This window comes from Lethenteron reissneri, unplaced genomic scaffold (genome assembly GCF_015708825.2).
Source record: "Lethenteron reissneri isolate LAM-NWPU_2019-01 unplaced genomic scaffold, ASM1570882v1 scaffold_1938, whole genome shotgun sequence".
NCBI classification, from domain to species: domain Eukaryota; kingdom Metazoa; phylum Chordata; class Hyperoartia; order Petromyzontiformes; family Petromyzontidae; genus Lethenteron; species Lethenteron reissneri.
The window spans coordinates 335,649-341,728 of NW_026891705.1; positions in this window are offsets into that span (position 1 = coordinate 335,649).

The following is a 6,080-nucleotide window of genomic DNA, read 5'->3' on the forward strand; positions in this document are numbered from 1 at the left end:
TTGCATTTGGTCCCGCGCATAGGCAGCAGCCAACGCAGCATCAAATTACGCGAAGGTGATGTGGACCCAATGTCAATGCCCTCCCCCCCACCCAGCGGCTGATGGGCTGTCAAAACATCTTCTTGTACACATACTCTTTGGTTATTTCGGTAAAGTCACGTAGGTAGAAAAATAAAATATAATATATCACGACGTTTCCATCGCAACACAAGCGGTCGTTCTCGGGCGGAAGAAATAATCCAGCAGTGGAGCTGCTGAACCAGCGGATTCATCTTCTTGGTTCTTTCGGTAAAGTCACGTAGAAGGGAATTAATAATATAATAAAAAATTTACGTAATAAAATAATTCTCACGACGTTTCGGCCACAACGCAAGCAGCCGTCCTCAGGTGAAGAACTGGTCTGTCGGGAAGACAGCGTCATTCAGACGCTGTCTTCCCGACAGACTTGTTCATTCAGACGTTGTCTTTCCGACAGACCTGTTCTTCACTTGACCAGGTCAATCAAGCAAAGATGTAGGTCCTGTTGAAATTCCCGACACATCTGTTGTAGAAGATGGGCAAACAATATGGCATCTGTGAGGAAAAGCCATGTCTTAAATGCTCAGCAAACCTGCAAACCAGTTCCTGGGGGTTGAACATGGGATCACCTTTATTTCCCTTAAACATGGCAATAGGTGTGGTGCTGCAAGTTACTTTTCGATGAAAATAAACTGATTTGTGATCGCGGGCTACGAAGGCAAATTCTATATTCTCAGGAACCCGCGACCATCACTCATCCTTAAGGCACCGCAAGGCTTTCCGTACCTACAAGTGAGGGCTGCGGAAAGCCTCCTCATTCAACGATGTGGGTTACTGTCAATGGTGGGATTGGGCCTGTCCCTTCTTCTCAGCCAGCCGGAATACCTCCTTCAGCCACGGTCTCTGGGGAGGTATTTACCGTTTATACAAAGCAGCCATCGCAGCTGCATGAGCCACAGTTCCAAACCTCGCCCATTTCCCCTCGAAATCAGGAGGAGGGTGCGATGCCAACCTTAGCTCCAAACGATGTTGAAATTCTCGCTTGCAACCTTCATTAGCAAGCTGAGACCAGGCCACCGTGGGTGTGAATGGGGTCCTAGATGGACGCCCATCACCGAAAAAGAAAAATGGCAGGTGCATCTTACAAATAATAAGCCGATGGTCAGTGGCCAGATCACCTCCACAGTAGGTCCTAGTGTCAAGGACATGGGCTCCCATCCGCTGTTCCGTCACTATATAGCCCAGCAAAGTTCGTTCTTGGACCCAGTTTGCATAATTCTGATGTGTGGAGTCGCCGATCTGGCCCATGCCTTCTAATCACTCCAGCCCAGGTGTCAGTGTCATAACCCACTCGGGCATTAAAGTCACCCAACAAGATGACTCTATCCTGAGGGGCCACTTTAGCAAGCACCTGTGATAGGAGGTCATAGAAGGCATCTGACTCATCGGCCTTGCCTGCATCCCTCCACTGATGTTCATCTTTGGTGGGTTGGTAAGCCACCACCACTGCCATTCTTTACCTCCCGTCGATGGGGAGGCGACCCCACAGTAGCCAGGGACTCACAGCTTCCTACACCTCGCCACCACGCTCCCACGCCCCCTTCATTTTGGCATCATCTGGTCGAACACCGTATGAGACTAGACTCTAAGGAAAGCTGTCTCTGGTGTGGACCAATCCGTTTCAAGGACAATGCATACATTATCAGAGTGTGTTATTGTTTTCATTCTGACTGCAAGTATTGTGGTTAATGTAAACATGATTTCTTGCAAAAGGTTTAAGTTTTGTCGCCAGAAAAAAAGGGGAAACCCCCTATTATTACATCCTGTTTGCTTGGCAGTCTCCTGCTCCGAGTAGAGGACTGTCCACCCGTGATGGGGACTGGAGCAGAACCAGTCTTGACTGCCTCAGATCCAGACGGTACCGGTCCAGCTCCCGATAGGAGTGGCAGCCTCTCCTCTGCAGTGAGGGCTCGAACATTCCACGTGGCCACTCGCAGTGATTCTTGCCGTTACTGGAGGAACCCCGAGTGTTTGGGTTCAGTCTCCTGCTTCCACTAAATTGGGTTTTGCTGGGAGACTTGATTCGATTCAAGTCTGCATTAACCGTGTTGGTGCATGTTTGATTGCATGTTCATCACAAATAAGTCTCGTTAATTCAGACTTAATTCCTTTCAAAAGGTATCTATTCTGTGTTTGAACATCTTAACACCTTGATTTGAAGCTTTCATGACTGCAGATATCCATACTCTTGATGACGGACGCTTGTGTTGCGCCCGAAACGTCGTGATTTATTTCATTTTATACCTACGTGACTTTATCGAAAGAACCAAAGAGTATCTTAACACCTGTTTCATTGCCAGACGAGGGTAAAACGTACTCTTATTTTTCTTACTTTGATACTGACAACAAGGTATCCCATGATATCGCTGCTGCTCACCCCGAGCTATAAATGCTCTGATACGTGTGGCATTGTCCTTGTCCTGTTCACCTGTTGACGTTGTTCTCTGCTCTGACACTGGTGAACACTCGGCCATGAAGAAGGCTGTCTCTGGTACAGAACAATAAGTTTCAAAGACAATGCCCATCAGAGGTCGCAACCGGGTACCCGATACCCGTACCCTACCCGATACCCGGCTACCCGTACCCGGCCAGGTACGGGTACAGGTACCCGTTTACGAGCCTGGTGCGGCCGGGTATGGGTAGGTCGTGAGTCACTGGTGAGTCACCGTTTGTCACTCATTTCGGGTAGGGTACGGGTAGGGAACGGGTACCTGTACCCGGCCGGGTACGGGTACCCATTTGCGACCCTGGTGCGGCCGGGTACGGGTACGGGTAAGGAATCAAAACCCGTTTGCGACCTCTGATGCCCATATACTATACAGGGAGGAACAATGTTCCACACTGCCCACCAGGGATTATTTAGCTGTCTGTCTGTCTGACTGTCTGTTTGTCTGTCGTACATAATATATAATACACACAGCTCTTTGATTGGTGGAGACCTTACAAACAGCTCTTTGATTGGTGGAGACCTACTGCCGGGTACGGAGAGGGGAGGTGCCTAAGGGAGGAGGGTCAGGGGAGGGGCCTAAGGAAGGGGGGAGTCAGGAGAGGGGCCTGAGGGGGGGGGGGTCAGGGGAGGGGCTTAAGGATATGGGGGGGGGTGCTCAGGGGAGGGGCCTAACAAAAGGGGGGTTAGGGGAGGGGCCTAAGGGAAAGGGGGTCCGGGGAGGGGCCTAAGGGGCGAGGGGCCTAAGGGAGGGAGGGGGGAGATAGTTAAGGGGGCTGTCTGCCTGGCTACCTAAAGTCAAGTTATCTTGTATACATACAGGTAGGAACAACAGGTTCCACACTGCCCACCAGGGATTATTTGTCTGTCTGTCGTGCACGAATGCGCTGTCCAACCAAGTTCCTACCTGCCCACTCCGAAGGAACGTGTTTATCAGGGCAATGTTTGATTGCATGTCCACCATAAGTACCATGCCTGGTTAATGCAGTAACTTGAGTCTTCGCAAAGGGGGTATATCTACTCGGTGTTTGGACATCTTCTCGCCTCCTGTTTGATTGTCAACAGGGGGTCAAAACTTATTCTCATTTTTTTATACTTTGACACCGGCACAAAAGGCGTTCCCATGAGATGTTGTCGGTGGGTGTCCGGCAAACGCAAAACAGCGCTCGGTGGTGCTGGACGGTAATGCTTGTGCCGTGCGAGGAAGGACAATTCCAAATTATTTTGTCAAGGCGCTCTTCTTCCCACCTCCCCCCCTCCAACCCAGCTTAAATATACGCTCCAAGCTTGGTGGTGTTTCATTCTTCACCTGAGGACAGCTGCTTGCGTTGTGGCCGAAACGTCGTGAGAATTATTTTATTATGTTTTATTTTTATTATTTTATTACTTCCCTTCTACGTGACTTTACCGAAAGAACCAAGAAGAGAATCCCTGCAGTCACGAAAGCTTTAAATCGAAATGTATCAATAACTTGATTAATAACTTTACTAATAACTTTATTAATAACTTAATTCGTTGACTGTGTAGGCTGCAGGAGGGTTTACGACACACGACGTTTGGCTGACCCCATCCCACCCTAGAGCCCAATAATGAATGGTGACCGCATCCCTTATAGTTAGAAGGCGTGATGTGCTGTCAGGGAATATTTGCACTCCAGGTTTCATATTTTCAATGGGTCCCTCTTTGGTTTCCCAGCTGCTGAAGATCAACAACTTTGTTAATATTTGCAGGAGCTCACTATCGGGAATGATATATTTTTAAAAATAAGACTCACCGCAAACATCATTATCAGCAGCAGTTCCCCGACATAATTACGTAGACCCTTTGTCGATGTGAATTAGAGATGGAGTCCCTTCTATTTCAGTGTAAGAGAGTGTTGTTTAACCAGGCTGAGACCACGGTGGGTGACATTTTAAAGTGTCAGTGAGTGAGTGGGTAAATGGATGAGTGTTTGGGTGACAGTGAGTGTGTTGGTGGGTGAGATGGTGGGTGAAGAGTGAGTCAAGTTAAGTTTATCTTTATTCACCCAGGGTTGAGAACTCAAGAAACCAGGACAGGAGCCGCGTGTACAAACGGTACGGGTAGGCCGCACTCCCCTACCTCTCATCTCACTCTACTCCCCTCCACACACTCTCCTACCTCTCATTTCACTCTACTCCCCTCCACACACTCCCCTACGTCTCACCTCACTCTACTCCCCTCCACACACTCTCCTACCTCTCACCTCACTTTACTCCCCTCCACACACTCCCCTTCCCCTCACCTCACTTTACTCCCCTCCACACACTCTCCTACCTCTCATCTCACTCTACTCCCCTCCACACACTCTCCTACCTCTCACTTTACTCCCCTCCACACATTCCCCTACCTCTCATCTCACTCTACTCCCCTCCACACATTCCCCTACCTCTCATCTCACTCTACTCCCCTCCACACACTTTCCTACCTCTCATCTCACTCTACTCCCCTCCACACACTCTCCTGCCTCTCATCTCACTCTACTCCCCTCCACACACTCCCCTACGTCTCACCTCACTCTACTCCCCTCCACACACTCCCCCACCTCTCATCTCACTCTACTCCCCTCCACACACTCCCCTACGTCTCACCTCACTCTACTCCCCTCCACACACTCCCCCACCTCTCATCTCACTCTACTCCCCTCCACACACTCCCCTACCTCTCACTCTACTCCCCTCCACACGCTCCCCTATCTCTCATCTCACTCTACTCCCCTCCACACACCCAGACTCAGGCTCTATTGTTCCGGCTGACCAAGGCTGCATTGAGCTTCGCAACTCTGTGACGAGGACAACCACCGAGCCCACGGCCGTCCAGCAGCAATGGCAGTTCCACTGCGGAGAGTGAATGTACAACCTCGAAAGAGAATGGAGCGACGACTATTTACACGCTATATCCACGTCAGGTCTTACTGCATGAACAATGGACGGTGCTCGGGTACAAATCACCAGTGCTGTCAGCATTCCCATCGCAGGCGTCTGTAAATCAGCGGTGTTATACTACCTCGGTCACAACGGAGCTTAGTTATCGCGTGTGTAGCAAAATTGTGCCCTCGAGCAATCCCGCAGCGAGGCCCGGACACACGCATCACGAAAGGATGTGCGTTGTAAATTGAATCCGTAACAATGTGTCGTGGTAATTGGTTTTTTACCCTTTTATCTAGCAACAAAACTGACACCTTTTTTTACAAGGAGTCATATTTGCATTGACCACAATACCTGATGCATTGTCTTTGAGTTGTGCGCCTTTTGGCGTCTTCTGGTCCAACACCATGTGAGACAAAGAAAGCTCATCTTCTTGTTTTTTTCGGTAAAGTCACGTAGAAGGGAAGTAATACAATAATAAAAATAAAACATAACATAATTACTTCCCTTCTACGTGACTTCACCGAAAGAACCAAGAAGATGAATCCCTGAAGTCACGAAAGCTTTAAATCGAAAAATAAAATAATTCTCACGACGTTTCGGCCACAACGCAAGCAGCCGTCCTCAGGTGAAGAACAGGTCTGTTACAATTCAGTGGGCTCACATGACAT